This window comes from Canis lupus, chromosome 26 (genome assembly GCF_003254725.2).
Source record: "Canis lupus dingo isolate Sandy chromosome 26, ASM325472v2, whole genome shotgun sequence".
Lineage (NCBI taxonomy): Eukaryota > Metazoa > Chordata > Mammalia > Carnivora > Canidae > Canis > Canis lupus.
The window spans coordinates 4,889,053-4,916,015 of record NC_064268.1 but is presented as its reverse complement, the minus strand read 5'-3'; the positions used below and the strand labels follow the sequence as shown (position 1 = coordinate 4,916,015).

Genomic DNA, 26,963 nt, shown 5'->3' with positions numbered 1-26,963 from the left:
CTTGTTTAAAATTCTAATTTAAAAATGCAATTTTTTATACTGATGTTATATTCTGTGATTTTACTAATCTGTTGTTCTAATAACTCTTTTGATAGTTTTCATAAAACTTGCTATATAGATCGCCATCAGTTATGCCTCCTCTTATTAAAGGCAGTTTACTACCTCTTCTCTATTTTGAGTACTTATTATTTCTTTTTCTTACCTTATTATTGAGAACACCAGTACAATGTTGTATAGAAGTGGTGATGTTGGACAACCTTCCCTTCTTCCTGGTCTTATGGAGAAAGCATTCACTCTAAAACCATTAAATATATGTTACCTGTACTTTTTTTGGCATATGTGTGGATGTATTTTATGAGATTGAGGGAGTTTTTGTTCTATTTCTACTTTGCTGAGAGGATATATTGTATTGAATTATGTCAAACTTTATTTCTGCTTTTGTTGAAGTCATCATACATTTCTTTTAAACTTATTACTAATGTGAAGTACACTGATTTTCATATGTGAAATCAGAGAGAGGGGGAGAGAGAGAGAATACACATGTTCAAAGGTGAACAAGCAACAATGTCAATGAAATATGGGATAAAATGTTAATAGGCAAATCTGGGTGTTCTTCATAATATTCTTATTCTTGAAACTTTCTATAAGTTTAAAATTATTTCCAAATAAAATGTTAAAATGTTTTTAAAAATCTAAGACTGTGCCTGAGAACTGCAGTATCACATTTCCCTGTGGGTATGTGTTTGTAGTCTATTCTTTTGAATATTCATATTTTGACAGTTCATATTTCCTTGTCTCCCTGTGTGTCTGGTTATTTTTCATTATATACCAGGCATTGTGTTTTTGGAACTGTTCATGGAAATTATTGGAGTCTTTAGTTGAAGTTACCTTTCTTCAAGAGGGTTTATGTTTGCTTTTGCAGGTACCTAGGAGCACAAGCATTCTGGGATAACAGAGAAAACTTGGATCATCTTGATACACTTTCAGGAACTGACATGATTTGAAATAAAACTGAGTGGCAGCCCATTTTTGGCTCACTTCCATTCCCATGATATGGCCCTGGGTGTTCCCAAACAAATTTAAGTGTCTGTATTTTCTAGGTTTCTGCCACTTTGTGGTCTCTGGACTTCATTATATGTCTGTAGCCCTGTGAGGTGTCAAAAGGTATCATCCCCTCAGCTTCCCTGAGCCATGTCTAGGCTCATCTCCCTTGGCCTCTGTCATTTCCTGCATTCTGGTTCAGTAGTTTCTCATGTTTATGTTTCTTTACCTTTTTGGCGTCCCTCAGTAAACCACCCTTATATTTCAATCAGGTTTTCTTGTTGTCCTTGGTAGGGTTGCTGATTGGGATTATCCAGGCAACCATTTCTGAAAGCAGTGGTTTCCCATCTTGATTGTTTTACTGCTGTAAGAGAGTCCATGACAGGGATAGATTACGGCTTATTTAACCATTCCTGCATCAGTGGACCTTTAATTTGTTTACAAACTTACTGTTTCCAAAAATGTGGGTTAATTGTGTTTGTACATGTCTCTTGTGAACTTTTTAAAGTGCTTTTCTAGAAAAGGTTCCAGGAAATTAAATACCAAGTAATGGGGTTTGTATATTTTGAAGCAGCCAGTTGTTTTCCAAAATGGCTATACTAATCAATATCCTATGAGCAACGTGTGAGAGTTTTCATTTCCCTGCATTCTTTTCAGTACTCAATATTATAAAATCTTTTAAATGTAATTGGTTTGGTGAGTGACAATAATATCTTCTTTTTTTGACAATAATATCTTTTTTCCTGATTTTTATTTCAGTGACTGCTAGCCATGTCAAACATCTTTTCATATATTTATTGGCCATTTGCACTTCCTTTTCTGTGAAACCCCTTTTCATTTTATTTGGCTGTGGGCTTATATTTATTGATTTATAGGTGTCCATTATGTATTTTGGATATTAGCTCTTTACTTATATACCAGATATTGTCCCAAATTTGTCACATCCATTTAGTTTTTATGGAGTCTTTTGTCTTACGTATGTTTAAAATTTTATGGTAACCGTGCTATTAATCTTATGTTCTATGACTACACTATATCTTGCTCACTAAAATCTTAAACTTTGTATCCTATAATTTTCCTAACAATCCTGGTTTGTTTTTGTGTTTTTGCATGTCAGTGACTTATAATCCAACATTAAACATTTTTTGTTGTTCATTCATATATTTTGAGTTCTTGCTGCTTGCATTTTACTTTCAGATTTCATGGTATCACTTTTAAATTAAGAGCATTTGGTGACCTTTTCATAGACTATAAAAGTTGTTGCTTCTTCTCAGCACACACTTTTTTCTAGTTTTGTTTTGTTTTGTTTTTTTCCTAATGATGACAGTAAACTTTAGCATGAAATGTGCAGAAACCTGGATCGAACATCAGGGGAAAACAGATCAGAATTTTGGTTGCCAACCAGCTTTCTATGTATCTGTCTAGGCACAAACATTTTGTCCCTTTGAGCCTCAGTTTCCTCTGTCTCAAAATGAGAGAATTAATCTGCAAACTCCAAATTCTTTTCCGGTTCTCATATTTTTATAATTCTATCTTGATGAAATTTAATCTTTTAAAAGATTGGTATTGGTGTTGCTTAAGACTTTTGACCTGAAAGTAAATTATGCATTGAAAACCAGGGGCAGAAAAAACATTGAAAACCTTCTCTCGCAGAGTTATTTCCCAAATGTCATATACGGTATATTAGTCTGTTTAGAGACCTTCCATTAAACAACGTAAAGGATGGGTGACCAAATACACTTGGAAAATACTTCTTATTTCTTACTGTGCTCATAATCTACTCTTGAAGATTCCAAATGCACATTCACTTCATAAAGTCTGCCAGTTCATGAGGGCAGGTGACTGTCACCGAACCCCAAAGAAGGCAGGAGTTCTCAGCTCGGGTGTGCCAGCCCCACTTGTCTCTGTGCCACAGCCAATCACGCTGCCCTTTTAGGTTGTCCCTGTCTTGTTAATTACTGTTTGGGCAGCTGGTCCTAATCCCCTACCCCAGGAACAGGGCCAGGCCCAACAGAAGACATCTCTTGTCTTTGCTGAATCTACCATTGTTTTGCTTTTGCACATGGCTCTGAAGAGCTGAATGAAGCTTTCAAGTAGAGCTCATTTGAACAGAGATTTTTGGGTCCTAGCTTAGACCCACCTATGCTGATGGTTCCCTGTTGTGAATGCCAAATTTCCATTTTCAGAAACAGGCAAGCAAATTTATCATTATGGCAACTTTACAGCTGAAAAGCACTATGACCTAACTTTAATCTGGCATCTCAAATAAAATTATAAGTATAAAATAAGATGTTAGTGTTGAATTCATTGTTTCTCTTTTCAGTTTTCCATCGTGAACCTGTTCGTAACAGTTGTCATGCAGCAGGTACCTGCATAAACTAGGGGTGTGTACATGCGGGTGGGCATTTGTCTCTGGTTATTTCTAGTGACCCCACTGCACGTGAAGGGGATGGAGTGAGCGCTCTATTTTGAAACCAAGTGCCCGCAGTTCACTTGGCCTCTCCAGTGATTTAAGGTCTTCCAGATAGGCGTTTCCAAAGATAGAGTTGTGATAGCAACCATCTTGCTTAAAGCTTAAAAGAGAAAACATTTCTGTCATCCAGAAATCTGCTTATTTATCTCTTAGGAAAACATTTATAAATATAGTTTTAAGGAGACAGAAACCATTCCATTCTGGGTGATCTTGTTAAACTCCTCAGTTTGTTTATATTCCATTTGAACACTTTCCTGTTGCCTTTGCTGCTGCTTCTCTTCAGCAAGTATGCGTGGTGTCTTCTTTGATGCTTATTCTCGATCACGATAGAAACTGAAATATCTCTCAGTGAAATGGTGAAATTTTACATGCGAGGCACCAGCACTCTTTATTTTTCCCTCTGTGAAGCTAATAAGAAAACTTTAAATGTAGAACTTAAAATGAGTCTACACTGAATTGGACTCATTAAAAACTTAAAACACACGTCACCATCCAAGGCCCTCCAGCGATTTGAACAGAAGGTGCTCTATGTATTAAAAGAAGAAATAAGCAGTTTGAGTTTAATAGAACACAACAAACAGCCATTGATGAGTCAAGGGGACTCTGGAGGGATTCCTAATTGGGGGTTGGGGAGAGGCGAGTCTTCTATGGTGCAGAGGCCACCGCACATTCCAGGAGTGGGGATGGTGGGGTGGGAGGAGGGGAAAATAAAGACCCTTCCAGAGGGAGGATCGGGGAGGCGAGGAAGTGAGGTGCCAGCAAACACAAGTGGTGGCCGCTCCCTGGGAAACTGAGGGCCTGAGTTCAAAGGCAAGAATGCGCACTGACAAGGATAAAGCCTGTCACTTGGGGACATTTGTGGGCATCCCCACTTGTACTCAGGAGCTAAAGTAAATCAGATTTGAAATTCTGCCCAGCCTGGAAAGGCACAGAGGACTCTCCTAAAGGGTTTGGGAGAAATTTGCAAGGATATGTTGGCGCCTAGAGGTTTGAATAAGAAAAAATACTGATCAAAGAAAGAAGTGTGTATGCATGATTTTTTCTTTTTTTTTTTGGAAGTTTGGAAGTGTCCTTATTCTATCTGGACTATTTTCTGAGTTTCTTGAAAATGGTTGCTTTCACACATGGTTCTCCTGGGATGGATTGCTTTTCAAGGGTTTGCAGAATTCTTGTAAAAAAAAGGGGGGGGGGAATCTAAAGGTGTGTGTGTGGTCAGTGTGAAGCTCACCAGTAATTTGACTGCACCTCCAGCCCCCTTGTGGTTAAGTGGAGCCACACGCAGATTTCTGGCCAATGAGTCATGAGTGGAAGTAGCATGTAATTCTCATGCAATTTCAGGCCAGACCATTTAGTCACTACAAAAGAACTTTCTGGAATCCTCCCCAGGTGATTGATCCTGGAATGAAATGACATACAATAGATCAGGGACTGACACACTTTTTCTACAAGGGCTATATAGTAAATATTTTTGGCTCTACAGACCTTGCACAAAAGCAGTAAATGGATGAGCACAGCTGTGTTCCAGTTACCCATTGGTTGTACAAACAAGTGGCAGGCCCGTGGAGTAGATAATCCCTGATGGTCGGGCAACATGAGAAATAAACTTATTTTTGAAGCCACTCTCAGTTCTGGGGTGATTTGTTGCCTCAGCACACCCAGCCTATTTGACTGATAGAAGGTGAAATGGGGGCCAATTTCATATTGATAAAAATGAGACAGCTTTCCCAAGAAGATGGTTGGGATAAAGCCCCAGACCACATCAGCTAAATGTGCATTTATTGATTGCCAGCTGTGTGCTCCTAATGGTGCACTTTCCTGATGCTCCTAAAACTGTTCCTAGGGAGCAGTCTAAAAATGTCTCCTTGTGGGAAGGATCCAAGAGCTGGGGTCTTGAAAGGCCTGCAGAGGACACATCTGATTGCCCGGACCTGGTCTCTGGGAGCCAGTGATTGTGGGGGTGGGCAACTGTTCCTGCCCCCACCCCTGCTGTGGAGCTGTCAGCTGGGAGGGGAAGATGGATAGAAAGACTTTTGTTTTACTGGCTACCTTGTTAATGCTCCTCTGTGCAACCCTCCACACTGCCCCGTGTCTCTTGCCCCATTCAGCCATGCAGGCCCCACACTGCATCACTTGACACTTATTCATGGGTCCTCCCCTAAAATCATTGTGCACTCCTCCAAGGAGAGGACTGGTTCTTCTCCATCTTTGTGTCCTCAGAGGCTGGCCCGTGGCAGGTGCTTCAGAAATTCCTGTGGCCCTCCAAAGCCTATGTCTGAACTTTCTGGGTTTTATCTGCAATTTCTTTAGCAAAATACATGTTTTCTGATGCCTCCTCCAAATCTCTGCTTTCTCAGCCAAGACCCCTCTCCAAAACCCAGTCTCTTCTACTTCCCTTACAACTTCCCACCTGAGACACACAGACCACCTGTACTGGGCCCTGGGCCCCCTGCCCTCCCGGCTGCAGATGGTTCTGGGGTGGCAGGGGGTTGTGGGGGGCGTCCTCCACTGCCCTTCTGAAGCTCATGCACATTTTATAGCTCAGAGGGGACTTGATTTTCTCATAGCAAGTGACAAAAAACTGATCCACGGGACAGACAGCTGTGAAATGGGTCTTCAGCTCCTCCTTTCTCCTCTTCATGTTCTCAGAGATTCATTAGTTCCTCCCTCAAGACTGCCTTTTTCCTCCTGATTGTGCTTGGCTTGAATGAACATTTTCTTTTTCCTCTAACTTGCGTTTGCCAATTTAGTTCTGCCATTTGGGGTTTGAATTTGGGGTGGAGGATGAATTGGTCTCCTGTGCTCAGAGCTGGAATAGGGGTCCCTGATCTTTTCGTTAATTACTGTTAGCTCTTGCTGCAGCACCAGTGATGCTTGCAGCATCATTCAGTTTAGCCAGCTGTGAGTATTCACTTTGGGTGGGACTGCTGCAGGAGCCAGGGATGGGGGGATGACGGATAAAATGCAGTTCCTGCTCTCTGAGTTGTAATGTGGATGTATCCAAGGGTAGGACAAGAGAGAGGAGGGAACAGTGGATCATGCAGGTGACAATGAAGATGCCTGGGACTCTCCTGGGACAAGGCTGGAAGAAGAGTATCCAGAACAAAGGCCACAGGTGTGCATATGCCGTGAGTATGATTCAAAGAGCACAGGTGAGCACATGCAGGCACCTGGGCAATGGGAATAGCAAGAACTGGGCTAGATGGGCAGGTGTGGATGTGGTGACCCGACTGTCCTCCTAGTGGAGTGCAAAGCCTACTTTGTGCATGGGATGGGGGTGGGGTTTGAACTGAGCTGTGGTGTGACCTGGTGTGTGTCTCAGGACACAAACTCTGTGGGGGGGCGGGGTGTGTGAAGAAGGGGGCGGAGGCCTGTCATGAGGCAACTCCAGTAAGATTCAATGAGTGGGAGAGAGGAGGACAGAGATTCAAGAGAGGAGTCTGGCTGGAACCAGCAGGACTTGGGGACAGATTCTATGTGGGAGACAGAGAACGGAGTAGGAGGCGGAGGTGTCCCTATGGCTTAAAATGCGGGCCGTGGGATGGGGCTGAAATAAAAGCCCTAGTTCACGTGTATTTATTTTAAAGTAGAAAAAAAATAAAATAGAGCTCATGGCTTGTTCCTGAAATGGTGTCACTGCTGGACTTGTCCCCCACCTCCCCACAAACGGGGAAGGCCACAAAAGCCAGAAGACCAAAAATAGGCAGCACACATCTGGGACCCTGAGGGAAGGAAGTGAAAGAGGCTATACCCCCAGGAGGCTGGCAAGGGCCATCTGATTTGGGGAGACCTTTCAGGGATTGGGGAGCCAAGGGCTACAGAACTCCCAGGTCCTTCAGGGCTGGGGACTGTGCAGTTGGGACCAGCTGGGTAGAAACCCGAGGCATGCACCGAGCCAGGAGAGAGACCTGTGGACATGAGACCTGTGGTCAAAGGGCTCAGCCGTCTCCGGTGCCCACTTCTGAGGATAGCTGGGGCTTGGAGTCCAGACAGAGATGGGTCCTGCCCTTGGCACACAGGGCAGCAGCATCAGGGTGACTTATGTGGACCTGGGAATCAGAGGACAAACAAGGCCTGTTCACAAAAGCCACTCCAATGGGAGAACAAGCCCTGTCATTGGTCACCTGGTTGTCTTGATTTTCTTTCTGTGAGACCCCTAATGGCACAGATGAGGCAGTGAAGATTCATGAACACTCAGATTTTCTGTGTGCCCAAAGACCACATTGGCAAGAGACATAAGTATGTGGCCATACAGTTTACAGTCCTCTTCGCATGCGATTGACATCGTCTTAGGACCTCATCATTTGGCCCCTTTCAGAACACCCCATCAATCTCGTCCCTGCGTGGAGCCAGCTTGTTCTCTTCAGACTCTGTGCTGGTTACCCCTTTCTAGGGCACCGTACAGATGTGGTTTCATTAACCGGGAGAGGGCTGGCTGAAGCCTAAATAACTGGGAAGGCTGCTTCTTAGTTCCCGCAGAGGGACCTCCATCTATACTTGGGGAAACACCAGCTCATGTTCTTGGCTCAAGTCCCTCTAGGGGCCATTCCTGCAGCCTCCTACTGTGATCCTGTCTGCTTATTCCAGGGTCTTTCTGACCGAGGCACATCTCTGTAAAGCTGCTGAGAAGGCATCTGCATTTTTCTAATTAAACCAAATACATTGTGGCTCCTCCAGCTCAGTCCATTTTCCTCTTTAACAGTCTTGCTCAGCTGTTTGAGTGCATGGTAGTGCTCCTCTCTTTGAGCAGGGGGATTTTCCACTGTTTCAACCCATAGCTCAGAGTCATACAATTACATAAAACCAAGTCTCTTCTGAGATCACTGGGGCCAGTAGCACTAGTGCATGTCATTGGTGCTGGCTTTGAAGAGAAACCACTTTTGGGAGGACTAGCACCTGGCTGCTCACTCACAAGGAAGGAGCTGGAAATTTTTCACAAAATCTAATAATTGGCCATCCTTCGTAATCTTTTTAAATTCTGCTCTTTTTGAAGATTATGGAACATCATGTTTATTTAGAAAGTTTTGCAAAGTGCTTTAAGATTCCACTCCTCTCTGGAAGTTATCTTCACCTTCATATTTTCCCGCATCCCCTGTTTTCCATTAATGAAACAAAGGGAAGGGGTGTGGGTCTGTCCCCAGTAGAACAATCTGAGTTATGAGTCTGCTTATTGCAAAGGGTTTTCTTAACCATTTGAATAATAAAGGTGGCAAGGAAGGTGATCTTAGTGAGAAATAATATCAAAATCAGATCAGAAAGCTCCCTGGCGGAGGCGTTGTCAACATCCAATTTGGTGAAAGTGGGATCTTCTTTAAATGGGGCTGTGGATTCTGAGAATTCAGACAGAAACAGAGCCTGTGAGTCTGATAGAAGGAGGTTCCTCTCCCTCAGAGCCACACGAGTACATGCTTATGTGGCCAGGTTGATGACGTGGAGGTAGGCAGGGGGCCATGTAACACAATGGGGGAGGGGCGGTGGACTGCAGGGATGCGCCCCGTCTCACCAGGAGATGCTGTCTGTCTGTGTTAGCCTGTGGTTGCCACATAGGAATGTGTGCCCTGGGGCCACAAGATCTCCCACTGGTTGTGCGAAATCCAGATGTTGGAAGTTGATGTAAAGTATTTCAATTTTCAACTATTGACACTTAAAGAACCCCATGAAGGGCAGCACGTCTTCATACAAGTTTGTAGGCTTTGTCCAGAGAATTGCCCATAAGTGGCCCTCTCCTGTCATTTGCGGAAGGTGCTTTGGATCCTATGGTGTTTTTTCTCTCTGGAGCCTCAAATCTCATCCTACATTCAGGGTATTTTCTTGCTGCTCTGCTGCATACACCACACCTTACTCCATTGGTGGTCTCCTCCCCAAGTTGGGCAGTGGCTCCCTGCCCCTTCCTCATGCCTCAATCCCATGCTTTTCTCTGTGCTGTTCTCCTTGCTTCCAGAGAAGCCTCCTCCTCTGTCTGCCCTTCTGGACCTCCCCCACCTTCAGGGCCCAGCCCAGTTCCATCCTCTTCTGAGATACCTTCTTTGGCTGGATTTTACATTCATTTTGCCATTATTGTACACGTGAGGTGATTTGATTGAAAATACACTGGTCTCATGGTCCCTAGCTTCACTGGTATTTTAATCAAGACTCTCCTCAAACAGGAGGTGCCCAATGGAATTGGCTTAATACATAAAGGATATTAATTAGCTCACAAAATAAAATCCAAGGGGACATGTGACATCAGGCACAACTAGATCTAGGTGCTATGATAATATCCTCAAGACTCTGTGTCTCCATCTTTTGGCTTTGTGTTGGCTGTGTTAACTTCCTTTGGGGTGACAAGACGGTCCTCATTGGCTCTAGATCTTTACCCTATTGATAGGGCAATCTACTCACAAAGAGTCCTTTTCTTTCTCAGTGACCACAACAAAAATTGCCACTTACACTTCACTGGCCCCACCTGAGTCAATGTGCCCATCTCTGAAACGATCACTGGGACAGTGGAATAGAATACACTGATTGGCCTGGCTTGGGTCCCATGACAACTGTGGAATTTCCGATAATATGAGCTCCATCTGAGCCACATGGAGAAAGGTGTGGAGTGGATTTTTTGTCAAATAAAATTGATCTATTGTTACCAGAAAAAAGGAAACAGATACTAGGTTGACTGAAATCATGTGTGTTCACTGTACTTAGATCTCCAAATAAATTAGAAAATTAAGCATTTAGAATTTGTAAATCTGAACTCTTAACCAGTTTTATTCTTAGACACTGATTCATCTTTTCATTCAAGTAAATAAATACATAAATAATTTTGTTTTTATTCACTGTGTGATGTGCTGGGTTGTGGAGTACTATGCTAAACAGAGAGAGTAAGACAGTGTGTGATGAGTCTGGCAGTGAAGCTGGATCTTAAAGAGTTACCCAATTAAGTATAATTATGAGAAATGATGTGAAGGAGAGATATTAGGAAATTTGAGTGTAAAACAGGGAGGTCTGGTACAATCTGGGAGGTCAGACATGACTTTCCTGAAGATGTGACACCAAACCAGGACCTAAACAATGATAAGTAGGTATAACCCAAGGGAAGGGTGGTTGGGTTTGGGGATATGGATATTGTTTCCATGTGCTCATTAAACAGATTGGATGTTGACATTAATACCAGCATGGATTAAGTTTCTATAAAGACTTATTAATAAAAAAGTTTCTATGAATTTTCTAAGGATGATTGCCACCAAGAAAATTTGGTTCTTTATTCTGGAAGGAAACTCAGCTGATTCACAGTTAGCCACCTGTGAACTTTTGGTCTATACAATTATGTTGGCAAATGTTATTGTTGGTAAACCATCCACAAAGCCTCATGCCCAAGACCTAAAGGCCCATGTAAATTAGCTGACTAGCTAAGCTTAGGGATGGATTTTGGGACCCCGAATGCAGCTTCCCTCTAGGACTCTAACTGGTCCCATGATGCTGAGACTTTCAATCTTAGTATTCATGGTATAATGTTCCAGCTGTTCCAACTGCCTTATAGGTTGCAGGGTAAGAATCAGTTTCCTAAATATTAAGTACACTAAAGGCAATTAAACTTCTTCCTCTGAGCTAAATAAAGCTTCTACTTGATGACACTTCCAATTCTCTCCTGACCCAGACTACTTTATTCAAATCCTACTTGTAAGGCAAATGGGTTTTCATTAGTGGCAGGATATTTTTAAAGTGCAATATTCATAATCCTCTGTTGCCTGGGTATCCCTTGAAAACCCAGGCTATGGTCCAAACTGCTACATCCTTTTATTTCCACAATAGGACAGGATAGTAATGGGGTATGTTCAGAGTGTGATATGCACTTCCGGATTAATTTCCTTCTTCCTTTTCTAAGATCAACACCGTTAGGTATTTATAGATTTCCTTCTCTTTGTGCTGATCTTCTCACATTTTTGATTTGCAAAATCAATTTTATTTTGGCCCATTTTCTCAATTTATGATTGTGATTGCCTGAACTGATTGTCTTTGGAAATCCATAACTGTGCATTTGAGGAGAATCCAGTCACTTCACGGTAGAGTCCTTGAAGTCTCGACTCTCTGGTTTGAAAGGAGGCTCTGGAGTGACAACTCACCTCCAGCTTCTCTTTGCTGGGGGAATAGAATTGGTGGATGGTCATGGAGAACAATGTTCTCTTTTCCTCCATGGTCCAGGAAAGTTGAGGTTAATATCTATTTAAAAGATTGACCTGATGCAAATGATAAAGAATATCAACTTGAGAGCAGCTGAAATCCTTCTCAGCCAGGATCCACTTCTGCTGGGAGCAGGGCATCAGTGAGCCTCTAATAGCTATCAGATAAGAGGTGACTGCTTGGACTCTCTTGGCCTCTCTGACTTGGTTCAGAATGTCAAATGTCTGCTTTGGACTAGGCCACCTGTCTCTTTAGCTTCAGGATTGGGGGATGGGTAGAAAGTAGCCATGGCTCCCCTCTCTGATGTCCATAATCAAAACGAGTCTGAACATTGATTAGCCATCATTTGTATTGTATGGTCTGAAGTGCATCAGGCAACTTTGGTATTCACTATAATTGCTGTATGCAAGTTAACTGAGTTGCCCCAAGCATGAGTTCTAGAATTGATTTCCAGATCAGACTGCAGGAGAATTAGCCTAATACTGAAATTAGCAGTCAGCTTCAAGAGCATAGGCTAATTATTTATTTTGCTAAATAATGCAGACACGCTTTGGCTTAATTACAGTAGTTTTGCTGTGAAAGAGAATTGTGTCTCCATGTCACTGTAGCTCATTAATGACACTTTGCTCACTTTTATTGGCTACACTCTGCAGTGCCTTTTGGTTTGAAATTATTTTCTAATTTGCTAGTGTCATTTATGGAAGAGGAATATTTCCAGACTATCTTTTGTAGGTGAAATACTTGTGTTTTAGAAAAGCCTTAATGTTAATCTCTTCCTGGCTTTCAAAACCTGACTGTGTAAAAATAGGTCACCTTTGCCATCTTTGTGCATCTGCAAGTCAGCATTCAGTTAAATCCCAGCATCAGGGATCTCAAGGATCCCAAGTGCCAGGACCTTGTCCAGGACTCCTGAGGACTGAGCCCGCCAACTGTCAAGTGTCCCATGTTTGAGTCCTAGCTCTGCCACTAGGTAGCTGGGTGGCTTTGGATAAGTTATCTAGCATTTATGGGCCTCAGTTTACTCGTATGTAAAATAAGTGGATTCTTTCTTTTTTTAAAAAAAGATTTTATTTGTATTTATTTGAGAAAGATCAAACAGTGAGTGAGACAGAACACAGTGGGGAGAAGAGGCAGAGGGAGAGGGAGAAGCAGACTCCCCACTGAGCAGGGAGCCCAATGTGGAACTTGATCCTGGGACCCTGAAATCATAACCTGAGTTGAAGGCTGATGTTTAACTGACTGAGCCCCCCAGGTACCCTTAAGTGGGCTCATTCTTGTATTCATATATTACCTGAGTAGCTCCTGTGTGCCAGGGACTGTTGTAGGTACTAGAAAGAACAAAAAACAGGATTAGACAGGATTCCTCATCACCAGGAAGAGACAGTGGAAAAGACAGACAATAAGCACATAAGTGAATAAATGAGATCATTTAGGTGAGTGATCATTCTGTGACACAAATTAAAATGTAATTGAGACAGTGGGTGTAGGACAGGCTGTTTGAGGGAGGGGCACCAGGAACCTCCTCTCTGAGAATGTGACCTTGGAGAATGGTGATATCAGAAAGCTAAATAAAGAAAAGGAGCCATATCTGCAGAATTTGGAAGAAGAGCTATTCAGGCAAAGGAAGGAGCCAGTTTACAGCCCTGCAGGTGGGTTCCTTAAAGTGTCATCCAGCTCTTAAATTCAGAGATTCACGTGCCATGCATTTCAAACTGTGTCCCACAGGTTTTCCAGAGTAGCTTGCGTCATCTCTGCTCTGTTACCATTTTGGATTCAATTTTTGTGTCCTTATGTCGGGTTAGCATTTGTCCTCAGTGCCTTCCTATTCATTATGTGTTAAGTCTCCCCCTTCTCTCGGCCCTTTGCTTCACGGACTGTGTCCTCACTAAGTGAAATTCAATCTCGGGATTGCCCTGTATTATCCCTCCTGGTTTCATGTTATTACTGGCCAGTTGATAGGAATGTAGCAGAGGAATGAGAAAATTCTTCTGCAGAAACCTCTTACAGAGTCACATGTCTTACTCCTTTCTCGATGACCAGAAATTGTCTGAAAATAATATGCAATTTAATATTGTAATTTACCTATTATTTTCAACAAGGTATGATGAAATGTGCTGAAAAGTGCTGGCACTTTTATCTAGAGTTATTATTTTAATTGATGAAGTCAGTTAGGAGAACAAGGCAGCTACCAAATAAATACTTTAGCAGATAAGGCACTAACTCCTGTAATGTAGATACATGACACCTTTGTAGGTCTAGATGGTATCTAGAAATGAGCTGCTCAGTGACAGTGTCTCATACAACTTGATGAGCTGCTCAAGAGTTAGCAGGAAAGAGTCTGAGGGAGTCTCAGCTGGATGGAGAGACTCTGGCTCCTAGTCTCAATTCCAGTGAGGACCACCCTCCATATGTTACTGTGATTTTGTCAGATCAGTTGCTCAATGGTCTTTCTGCTGAATCCAGCCTCCTAGAGGGACATCTAGTCAACCCACTAATCGGGACACCTGGTCAGCCCATTGTCTCCTTATTTATCTTGATTACTGAGTTTTCTTGGTGACCCCTTAACTTGTATGCCCTAATCCTGGCTCTGATTTCAGGCTTCAGTGCCAACTAAATGGCTCCTTCTTCCTGTTGGCCTATGTTCCATGAGAATGTGCTGGCATCACCAAGTAGTTGCCTCAATCTACTTGTTTGGTCAAGCCAGTGTTTGATATCTAAAAATTGCTTGGAGAATACATGTATAGATATATGTGGCTAGACATCAGATAGTGCTACCCCTCTCATACTGGCTTCCACTTACTAGTCTTCTGATCTTGGACCTTCCCTCCCTCCCTCCCTCCCTCCCTCCCTCCCCTCCCTCCCTCCACCTCTCCCTTCATTTTTGAATGGGCAATGTGCTTCAGTGTCTCTACATGAACCATGGCATAATGATATTAACTTTAATAACATGATGAAACAATAATCATATCTAGATTCTATGCAGATCTTTGCGTGGCTGGCACCTTGTGGTCATTCATGTCTCTGCTCAAATTTCACCTCCAAAAAGAGATCTTTCTTTTTTTTTTTTTAAAAGATATTATTTATCCATTCATGAGAGACACACGTAGAGAGAGAGGCAGAGACACAGGCAGAGAGAGAAGCAGGCTCCATGCAGGGAGCCCGATGCGGAACTCGATCCTGGGACTCCTGCATCAGGCCCCAGGCTGAAGGCAGGCACTAAACCTCTGAGCCATCCAGGGATCCCCAAAAGAGATCTTTCTTGACCACAAATCCACAGTTGTTCTCTCTGCAAGTCACTATCACATCAGCTTGTTTTCATTCTTCTGTAGCCATTACATTTTGAAATTGTGTTCTCACGTATTTGCCACTTGTCTCTCTGTTCTAGAATGTGAACTCCATGGGAGCAGGGACCTGGTTGGGTTTTTGACTACTGTGTCATCCTCAGCACCTAGAAAACAGTCTGGAACACCATAGATGCTCTTCAAATATCTGCTGAATGAATGAATCCACCTCAGAGGGTCAGTGTGAGGGTCAACTGCCCTGCCAGTGTTTGTGAGAGTGTTTTGTTCCTTCTCATGCTCTATGTATCAATGAAAGGCAGGAGCTTGGAGGACTCACGCACAACAGTCTTTGGGGAAAGCAATTTTAGCTTTCAAAATCTTTTTTATGTTGCTTCTAAGTCGCAGTAACAATAGTGTGTGCCTCCGGACTGTTGTGAGCACTGATGTCATAAGAATTACCTTATTTGCCTTCGTGGATGTATCTTGTAAGAAGTTACTGTGGCCGAGTTCAAAAAAAGCAAAAATGAACTATTGTGACTGCATCAAGATAAGAAGCTTTTGCACAGCAAAGGATACAGTCAACAAAACTAAAAGCCAACCTACAGAATGGGAGAAGATATTTGCAAATGACGTATCAGATAAAGGGCTAGTTTCCAAGATCTATAAAGAACTTATTAAACTCAACACCAAAGAAACAAACAATCCAATCATGAAATGAGCAAAAGACATGAACAGAAATCTCACAGAGGAAGACATAGAAATGGCCAACACGCACATGAGAAAATGCTCCGCATCACTTGCCATCAGGGAAAAATACAAATCAAAACCACAATGAGATACCACCTCACACCAGTGAGAATGGGGAAAATTAACAAGGCAGGAAACCACAAATGTTGGAGAGGATGCGGAGAAAGGGGAACCCTCTTACACTGTTGGTGGGAATGTGAACTGGTGCAGCCACTCTGGAAAACTGTGTGGAGGTTCCTCAAAGAGTTAAAAATAGATCTGCTCTATGACCCAGCAATTGCACTGTTGGGGATTTACCCCAAAGACACAGATGCAGTGAAACGTGGGACACCTGCACCCCGATGTTTATAGCAGCAATGTCCACAATAGCCAAACTGTGGAAGGAGCCTCGGTGTCCATCGAAAGATGAATGGATAAAGAAGATGTGGTTTATGTATACAATGGAATATTCCTCAGCCATTAGAAATGACAAATACCCACCATTTGCTTCAACCTGGATGGACCTGGAGGGTATTACGCTGAGTGAAATAAGTCAGTCGGAGAAGGACAAGCATTATATGTTCTCATTCATTTGGGGAATATAAATAATAATGAAAGGGAATAGAAGGGAAGGGAGAAGAAATGGGTAGGAAATATCAGAAAGGGAGACAGAACATAAAGACTCCTAACTCTAGGAAACGAAGTAGGGGTGGTGGAAGGGGAGGAGGGCGGGGGGTGGGGGTGAATGGGTGACGGGCACTGAGGGGGGCACTTGACGGGATGAGCACTGGGTGTTATTCTGTATGTTGGCAAATTGAACACCAATAAAAAATAAATTCATTATTAAAAAAAAAGAATTACCTTATTTGTGTAGTACTTAGCATACGACTAAGTGTTCAGCCACTGGGGTGTGAAGAGTTCTTGGCACCAGCCTCCATCTTTGGTGGAGTCACAGAATCACCCAGAGTTTCATTAATATGAGGGATTTTTTTTCATTATCAATTGATTCAGGCCTTTTAAACCTATTTCAGTATGAATTAGTTTTCATAGTGGTTAGTTTTCTGCATTTACTCTTTGGTTGTTGGGTTGGATCTTTAAGAAATTCATCACAGATCTCCAGGTATGATCTAAGCTTTCCGTGGACGACTCCTAGATCTAGAGCCTTGTCCTCTGATAGCATGTCTCCTTCTTTTGTGTGCTGTTGATTCATTTGTTTCTTTAGTAATTTTTTATTGAGCACCTACTTGGTGGCAGGCTCTGTTCTTGGGCTGAGGCTACAGTGGAGCACAAGATTGACAAGGTCTGTGTTGTCCATTCTGTGGATGGAGAAGTAACATATATATGCACAAACAAATGTACCAACACACGCATACATGTAAACTGTGTTTGGTGTAAGTACTATGAAGAAAAATAAGCTTATAATGGGACAGAAGAGGAATGTGCTTGGTTGTGAGTGGGGGTAGGTGGTTGACTATTGCAAATAATTGTCAGAGGAGACGTCTCCTCCCTGAAGAGGAGGTTTGAAGGAAGTAGGAGGGCCAGGCATGTGATTAACTCCAGAAAGAGTATCTGAGGCAGAGAGAGGTGCCGTTGGAGAGGCTTGGAGGCTGGGATGTATTTGGTGTGTTGAGGAGCAGAAGGAACTCAGCCATGTCACTGGAGCAGAGTGAGCAAAGGGGACTGAGGGACAAGGCCAGGGTGATTTTTATGGGGCTTGCAGGCCATGATGAGGGGTGTGGATTTTATTCTGATTGAGTAGGGGAATCACTGGAGGGTATGACATGACCTGCCTTATATTTTCAAAGGACATCTTTGGCTGCCTCCAGGGGATCATTTGTGGGGAGAAGGCAGGAGCAAGGAGATGGATGGAGAGGCTGCCCAGTGGGGTTCTAGAGATGCTTCTGGCTTGGGTTGGGGTGCCATAGAGGCAGTGAGGAATTCTCAGAATACTTTGACAGTGGTGCTGATAGGCTTTGCTGATATTTTGTGGCCATTGTGTTTAAAAGAGAGAGAGAAACCACGAAGGGTCAAGGATGACAACAGAATTTTACCTGGAAGATGGAGTGCTATGGGCATGAGGAAAAATGTGGGAAGGACCAGATCTGGGAACTTCGTGGAGTCAAATGATCAGCTCTGGCCACAGCAGGTGTGAAATGCCTGGTACATATACACGTAGGCAGGTGGGCAGGGGTCCGGAGTTCACAGGAGAGGTCCAGCCTAGACGCAGAGTTCTGGGAGCCACCAGTGTAGAGAGGGTATTGAATGCAATGTCACTTCACAATTTCTTAGAGTTTCACCATCGATCCCCTAAATCTAGTTGTCCCAAATTGGCTGTGCCACCCATTGGCTCCTCCCAGTTTATTGCCATTTCTTGTCCGGCTGATGTCAGGCCCCACTCAGGTCTGTGGATAGTCACTGCAGCCAAGGGCAAGCTGCTTAGTGGGATGAGTGGCCACTGGCATGATGAAGGTTACCCTGTCTGTTGTTATTAGTGGGCAGGGGATGGGCAGATCTCACCAGGACCACCTGAGCACGAAAGCCAGCCTTGGTGATAGATTTCATTTTCCACCTTGTGGGGCTTCCATTCCTGTCTCCAGCGTCCCTGCCCTGCTCCCCAAGAGCAACTTGCATGGCTCACACCGAGCAGCCACCTCAATGACCAGCCTAGAGTTGCTGAATTGTGAATGTTGTACAGGCTTGTGGCTGGAAGTAAAAAAGAGGTTCTTCTCACTGGGGTGAAAGGAAGAAATTGCTGGAGTATGAAATCCTGAACACTTGGCACTGCCCACCATCCACATTCTGGGCCTGTGCAGGGGCTCTGCCTTCCCCAGGGCCTCGCACAAGTTGTCCACCAAACACCCACTCGTGTGTGTGTTTCTGTGGCAGTGAGTCATGAGGGCTCAGTCTGCACAGCAAGTGATGGGAGCATGACCCCTGCCCTCAGGAGCTCAGGATCTAGTGGACGACATACAGGCAAACAAACGAATGAAGCTGAAGTGCACAGTGATGGTCTATGGAGGGACCAATAGCCTTTTCCTGCTGGATCACAGAAGACCTCTCACAGGCGGACCCGGATTCTGCTTGTGGAGTGTGATGCAGGGACGGGCACTCACTCCATCCAGCTCTGCCCCATGAGGACCAGCAGCAAGACTTTTCTGTTACTGCTGGGAAAGAGAACAGCACCCCTTCCTCACCAAAAACTGCTACGTGGATATAGGTTTTCATTTCTCCAGGGTATATACGGAGCAGTGCAGTTGCTGAATCATGTGGTAATTCTCTGTTTAACTTTTTGATGAAGCACCAAATAATTTCCCACAGCATCTGCACCATTTTACATTCCCAGCAGCAAAGGACTTGTCCACATTCAGCATTTGTTCGTTTTTTTTTTTTTAATTTTTATTAAAGCCACCCTACTGGGTGTGAATGTTTGTATTTTAAGCATTTTAGCTGTATCTTCTATTACTTGCACTGAAGAACTTTATTTGGTACATCTTTGGAGGATGAATATAATTAGGGAAAATAATTTCAGATAGGAGGAACAGTGTGAGCAATGGCTCAGAGGTGGGAAGGCCCAATGCATGCTCCCTGCAGAGTTGTTTGGATTTCGGTGTGGGAGGGGTGATGACTGGGGGGGTCTTGCCTGTTGCACTGAGGAGGAGCCAACAAATGTAGTGGCTTTATGGACTGATGGAATTCCTTCACGGAAGTTAGTTTCTAACCAACCACTAGAGAGCCGCTGAAAAAACCCAAATACAAACTAAGAACGATGATAAACACCATGGGAGGGTCTTCTTGTCTCTTTCTCTGGTTTCAGGCTCTACCCCATTAACTGGGGAATCGTGTGTGTCCTGGATATTGTCTTCTTTTTGTAATGATTAAATGATTTCTCTTTTAGTTATACAACAGTATAATCAAACCAAACAACTAAATAGCACAGAGGAAATAGACCTACAGTCTGTCTTTCTAAATAGTGAAATTTCTTTCTTGTTCATGTTCTTAAAATGAGGCAGCATATGGAATATAGCTTGCACAGTGCCTGTACTTGGTAGGGGCCTGCAGGTGTCACATGACCATCTTTTACAGCCCATACCTGGGCACGCATGTATTTTTATACAAAATGATGTGCTTTTATATTCTACCTTACTTGCTGTTTTGTCAAAAGAAATTTCTGTGTTGCTACAGTGTCCAAATACCTCTTTAGTTGCTGCAACTGTCTGTCCAGGGAGCTACCATAATGTAACTGCTTCTTTTCCATTGGACATTCATAGGGTTAAAGTCAAGCACAGGGTTGACTGCTTTAACCCATTTCAGCATCTAGCCTTTGTTTTTCTGGCATTCACACTCCTACTGTGTAATGGGAACCCCTCGCCCCACTCTCAGTCTGTATTGTTTGGGGTGGGGTTACACCTTTCCTTGTCCCTGGTGTGGCCGCATGTCCTGGGGCTGGACGCTCAGATGATTTCATTCCTTTAGAAACAGCATAGTTAAGGCTTTGGCATGTCCGCCAAGCCTCGCCAGTGAGGCTCAAGCATGAGGCTTTCGTGTGAACAGCTTAGAGAAAGGGATTCTCTTTCCTTGAGATTGCCAGCAGGGGCATGATGGGGTCTGCACCGAGCTCCCCAACATCACTGCGTGAAGAGATGCTGTTTGAATGCGGGCTCAACTCGAAGACACAGAAAGAGAGAGAGATTGGCTTGATAATATTGTGTGAGCCCAAGATCCAGTCTCTCCTACTGGAAATATTCTATACTATGAGCCAGTACATTCCCTTGAGTTCCTTTTTTTTTTTTTTTTAAAGATTTTATTTAATTATTCATGAAAGAGAGAGAGAGACAGGCAGAGGGAGAAGCAGACTCCCTGCAGGGAGCCCGATGTGGGACTTGATCCCAGGTCTCCAGGATTACACTCTGAGCTGAAGGCGGCGCTAAACCGCTGAGCCACCCGGGCTGCCCTCTGGAGTTCTTTTTTATATTATGGTAAAAAAAAACTCATGACCTAAAATTTACCATGTTGACCATTTCTAAGTGTACAGCACAGTAATGTTAACTGCATATACTTTGTGCAACAGATTTCTATAACTTTTTCATCTTGAAAAACTGAAACTCTGCACCCATTGAACAACAACTCTACCCCTTTACCCCTTCTCGCAGCCCCAGGTAAGGATGACTCTACTTCCAGTTTCTTAGGAGTCAGACTACTTTAGATAACCTAAGTGCAATCATGCAGTACTTGTCACTAACCTAATGTCCTCCAGGTGCATAACACACGGCAGGACTCCCTTCTTTTTAAAGGCTGAGTAATACTCCGTTCTATTTGTATACCACACTCTCTTTACCCATTCCTCCAGCTATGCACACTTGGGTTGCTTCCATCTCTAGACTATTTTGAAAAAGGCTGCAGTGAACATGAGTGTGCAAACAATCTCTCTGAGATATGACTTTCAATTCTTTTGGGTGTATACCCAAATGTGGAATTGCTCTGTCATAATGGTAATTCTATCTTTAATTTTTTGAGGAACCTCCATACTGTCTTCCACACCAGCTGCGCCATCTTATACTCCAGCCAGCAGTGCACAGGCCTTCCGATTTCCCCACATCCTCACCGATGCTTGTTATCTCCTGGAGTGGTTTTGTGTTCTGTGTTTTGGATATGGCCTTCCACCCATAATGGCCTCCATGGGTATATGGTGACATCTCATTATGGTTTTGATTTGGCTTTTCCTGATCACGAGTGACACTGAACATCTTTTCATATGCTTGTTGGCCATTTGTTTGGCTTCTTTGGAGAAATGTTGATTCATGTCCTCTGCCCATTTTTAAATTCAATTATGATTTTGTTGTTCAGTTGTGGGAATTCTTTTTACATTCTGGATATTAACTCCTTACCAGATACATGTTTTACAGGTACTTTCTCCCACTCCAGAGGCTGCTTTTTCACTTTGTGGGTTGTTTACTTGGCTACACAGTTCTAAATTTGATGTTTAAAGGTAAAGTTTTAAAGTGTGGTGTCCAGTGGAACTCAGGTCTGCCAACTTGCAGCCCAGTGTCTTTTATCCTTGAAATGGTAAACTGCTGGGTTTATTTCATATCTTTTCAGGAGAAATCCTTCAACTGAAACTGCTTATGGAAACATCTGCCGGGTAATTGGGGTGGATGTTCAGCTGTAAACTAAAAGCCATTTTCCTCTGGATTCCATGAAGGAATTGTGTGTGGTGTTGTGGGATCAAGACTCACGCATCACATCTTGTGCCTTAGATGGAGAGCCTTCATCCGTGTTCCCCAGAAGGTTCTCTGGTGGGTCATGGAGACAGATTGCTCTTGGAAACATTGCCCAACAGTGGGCCATAGCTAAGGCAGGGTGTAATTTCTCCAGCATGAAAATATGATTTGTTTTGTTTTTCAGTAACCATTTTTGAAAGGTCTGTGTAGCTCTAACATCCATCCCGTTTGTTGGTTATAGCTGGCATCCATGGCACAGCTGGATTCTTGTGTTGTAGAATGTACTCATGGGTTGGTGACAGCCTGGAGGGGTTTCTGTATCTCCCTCAGGGGAGAACAGGCTCTCTGCTGTGAGGAGTGCAGTGTGTGACAGCCACAAGCTGTTACTACCCTCAGGGTCCCCCTCAGCTGCCAACCTGAGTCAAGGACACTCTTCCCAGGCAGCCCCGGGCCATTGACTATGGACAGCTGGGATTCTGGGTCCTTGGCATATGTGTCCAACCTGGGACTTGTCTACCAGGAGGTCTCTGTTTTAGAGTTCCTGTAAGAGCCATATCTCAGCAGCGTCTTCAGCTGGTTTTCACTATTGAAGAAAAAGAAATAGCAAAGAGATTGCAGAGAAAAGTTCCAAGCTGGTGTCTACTTTGAAAATGAAGGCAAGGAGCAAACCCGGAGAACATGGGTCATACATGGGATTTGCTTAGGGTTCAGAGCAAGGAAATGGTTCAATCCCTTGGTGAGCTGGAGTCTGTATTTCCCTCTGGAAGCTGGTCCCTGCTGGGGAGATCCATTATCTGGGAGACCAGCTTCCATCATCCGGGGTCCCTGTGCTTCTAAGTTTCTCTTCACCCATCAGTCTACGGGGGGAAGGCAGTCCTGGTGGGCTCTGCCATGCTGATGGGCTCCCTCTACCCAGCCAGCCTGGGGGTGCCAGAGGGGCTGTCAGCCTGCCATGGCCTGGGAATCCCCAGGATGGAGTGGCTGAGCCCTGACCATGGAGCTGGCTGTCACCCCTGCTTGTAGGTGAGGATGGGGCACATCAGCATGCACTGGCCTCATCATTTGGTGTTCCTTTCAGGGGGACTTTGCCTTGTGGAACATCTCTCCATCTGGCAGGGCCAGAGTCCTGCCCATTGTAGGGGGCGCCACCTGCTGTGGTGGGCACTGGAGATCTGAGTGAAGACTGGCCTTTCCCACAATTACAGGACTGTGATGAAACCCTCCAGCCAAGCCAATGGACGCCAGGAATTCCCAGTTCAGGGCCATTGCATATATGCACCCCTGATCCTTTCTGGCTCTAAGTTTGGATGGCCCCTTCTCTCTCTGAGGCCTGGGTGACCTGGGTTGGGGATTGATTGCCTGGGTTCTCGCTACAGGGCAGCCCCAGGGGCTGGAGTGGGTACCTCCCGCTGGGAGCACTCAGCAGGTGACCCCACATGGGCTCTGCAGCACCCCCTCAGTCTGGGGGTGGCAGTGCATCTGAGTTATTGCTGAGCCTCTGAAGAGGCGTGGAGGGCAGTCATGAGAGTAGTTGTGTCCCTATGCTGAGCATGCTGCAAGGTGACCCCTTAAGCCTTCCCAACCATCTACCAACCATCTATCTACTCAACCATCTGGGTGGAGGCCTATGAAGGTGCAGTGACTGGCCAGCTCCTAGGTGGGGAGGGTCTAGGCAGGATTGGTTTCTGCGTCCGAGTGCAGAGCAACTCTGTGGTTGACTTTCTGTGTTGAAGTAGCCCCCGCAGTAGCATGGGGGTGATTTCCCAGCATCTGAGGGGGTACAGCTGGGAAGCACCTGCTCATACATGTTAGTAGTGAGGTTGTCTTCTGGGGCAGATATGGTTTCTTTGCAACCTCGTTCCGGAACCCACATTAGAAGAGCTTGCTCTGTGAGTGAGCGTGTTACTTAAAGCTGCTGTGAATGTGGTATGCCCAGCATCCCTCCACGTGCCCCCGACCCTGACCCCCTTCCTCATCATGCTCCATACACACCGGCCTTTGCTCCTTTTGCCCTTCATGCTTGGGCTCATTCCCACATCAGGGCCTTTGCACTTGCTCTTCCTCTTTGCTTGGGATGCTTTCCCTTCCTTTTTCACCTTATTCTGTTAGTCTCAGCTCCAAAGCCACTTCTCTCATTCATGTTCTCTGGTATATTGTTATATGACCATAGCATTTGCTATAGTATTTGGAAGCAGAAATCATTTGTAAGTATATATTTGTAAGTATGTACATTATATACTATTGAAAGTATATGTCATTGGGATGCCTGAGGAGCTTGGTGGTTGAGCGTCTGCCTTCAGCTCAGGATGTGATCCTGGGGTCCCGGGATTGAGTCCTGCATCAGGTTCCCCACAGGGAGCATGCTTCTCCCTCTGCCTATGTCTCTGCCTTTCTGTATCTGTCTCTCATGAATAAATAAATAACATCTTAAACAATAATAATAAAAAAGGAAGTATATGCCATTTACTTTTCTCTCAGAAAAGTCTGTTGGCCCCACAAAGGTGGGAAATACCCACTGAATTCCCACCAACTATCAAAGTATCTGATCTGTAACAGGTAACTAATAAATATGGAGTAACTTAACTAATGAATTGGTCTTTATGCACTGGGATTGCATAAATTGCATAAATTGTATAAATTTGCATCCTGTAATGTCAATAGAGTCAGCATCTCTTCTATTATCATGCCGACACCCAGGCTTTGAGCAAAACACATTTTCCCTTGCTCCACCAGGATCTGGGCACTTGCAAGGGAGCTCCTGGGAGTAATGGAAACCCCTGGACACATGAGATGGGGTTTATCTAGAGGATTCCAGACAGGAACTTTTTTTCTGTAAGTCCCTAAAGGACTCCTTTGCCTTAGCACAGAGGGTTAAGTCAGATTGCTTTTCTTTGTAACTTCCAGGAACTTAAAGAGAAACCCAGGTTTCTTATTCTGACGATTATTAAAACAAAGCACAAGTTAGATCTTTTTGAAACAGATTTCAAGATTGAGTACTTAACTTATTGAAAGAGATATTCTCTACTTTATTGGTTAATCTCTAGTGTTTCTATCTGGATTCTTTTCAGGGTACCATAAACTTTTTAAAAAATATTATTTATTTATTTGTTCATAAGAGACAGAGAGAGAGAGAGAGAGAGGCAGAGACATAGAGACATGCAGAAGGAGAAGCAGGCTCCATACAGGGAGTCCGATGTGGGACTCAATCCCAGGACCCTGGGATTACTCCCTGAGCTCAGGGCAAGCACTCAATCACTGAGCCACCCAGGTGTCCCAGCGTACCAGAAAACTTAATTAAAACCTTCCTCAGCACAAGGGGAAGGGATTGGCTGCTTTGACCAATAAGTGCAGGGCAGGGCTAGCTTCAGGAAGAGGTGGATCTGGAGAGCCCTGCTGCTGCAGTCAGGACACATTGTCTGCCAGCCCTCAGGTGCTCTTGATCCTGGGTTGGTGTCCTCCCCACCCCCACAGGTGGGCTCTGCTCCGGGTGTGGTAGAGGGCTACTGTCAACTCCAGCTTCACCCCCTTGCCTTGGACAACCACCCTGGGGAAGGTGCCTGTTTCCAGGACCTCCAAGGAAAGTCCTAGAAATGAACTCTGATTTAGTACTCCTGGGTGGAACTGGGGCTGAGCAGCCCCGCCTGAACTTTGTGGACTGGGCTCGGGAAAGTCCATCCCTGAAGGAGATTTGTTCTGTTACCTAGGGGGAGGTGGTGAGGATAGGCAGTTATCACCTCAGCTGGATGACAGGTTCAGGGGGGTGTTTGAGACTGTGTGTGTGTGTGTGTGTGTGTGTGTACACGCGTGTATATGCGCAAGTGCACACACGAAGGGGCAGACACCCAATACAGCCCCGGAGTCATAATCAGTAAAAGTTGTTAGTTCAGGTTAGTATCATTAGCATTGGCATCATCATTATGGTCTCTTATCTTCTTAATTTATATAACAAAATGTATCAAGATATATATTCCCTTTAGTAGTTGCTGGACTGATAGGCAGAGGAAATAGGTGAATTCTCCCTCTACCTTGTGATGCTGAGAAGTAAAACGTCTTGTTTTCTGTTTCTAGAACATCCAGGAAACATTTGAGACATGGAACAAGCTTTTCTGTTGTCTAAGTGCAGCTGTTACAAATCTTGAGTATAAATGTGGCTGGGGAATTTCGCTCTGGTTTTTACATTGACGTTGATTGGGCCTGTCACCTCGTCACCTACCTTTGTCCCTTATAATGGAAACACTGTGTTTGAGTTCATGTTTGGGGAGTAGAGGTGATTGAAAGGTGTTAAAAGAAGACAAATTGGAAAATATGAACCTATATATTGTAAAAATGGAAAGGATTGATTTTTTGGGGGGGGATAAGGCAAATTATTTTTTTTTAATGCAGTGTATGGCATTTAGCACATTTAATGTTGTGCCACCACCTTCTCTATCTGGTTCCAGAACATTGTAAACTTGTGCCTGCTAAATCTCCACCCCTGCCCTTGGGAACCACCAATATACTTCTCATCTCTGTGGATTTACTTGTTGTGGACATTTGGCATACATGGAATCATGAACTGTGTGGCCTTTCGTGCCCGGCTTCTGCCACTCAGCGTGGCGTTCTTGAGTACATCCACAGTGGCAGGTGTCAGCGCCTCATTCTTCTTTTCGGCTGACTCCTATTCTGTTGAGCAGATCCAGGGCTCAATTTGTTTATCTGCCCCTTCGTTGATGGACCAGTGGGCTGTCTGCACCCTTTGGCTGTTGTAAATAATGCTACTATGAATATCTGTGTGCAAGTATCTGTTGGATTGCTTGTTTTCAGGAGGAAGGGAGTATATACCTCAGAGAATTGTTAGCTGCTATCATAATTCTGTGCTTAACTTTTTAAGGAAAGGCCAATATATTTCCAGAATTAACTTTTGAAACTAATAATAACATATATCTTAATTCTCAGACTTGAACACCAACTGGGACAGGTCTTCCAGGAAGTAGACCTTCCAGGGCTGGCCTTTCTCACAGACACAGCTCAGTGGGAGATCAGAAGAGTCCTGAGGTTCACCCTCGTCGTGGAGGGTCAAATGGTGAGCAG

The 26,963-nt window shown here is 44.1% G+C and overlaps 1 protein-coding gene and 1 long non-coding RNA gene across 3 annotated transcripts in view; one reads left to right on the top strand and one right to left on the bottom strand.

Annotated features, from left to right (window-relative positions):
* The window catches only part of TMEM132B (transmembrane protein 132B), a 371,304-nt gene that overhangs the window by 224,292 nt on the left and 120,049 nt on the right, over positions 1-26,963 (top strand). The gene's annotated exons all lie outside the window — the stretch shown is intronic.
* Positions 3,357-10,000, bottom strand: LOC112676431 (uncharacterized). Its single transcript, XR_004809252.2, has 3 exons — positions 4,997-10,000; positions 4,743-4,910; positions 3,357-3,922 (listed from the first exon to the last, which is right to left on the bottom strand). It is a non-coding gene; the product is annotated as an uncharacterized LOC112676431 (long non-coding RNA).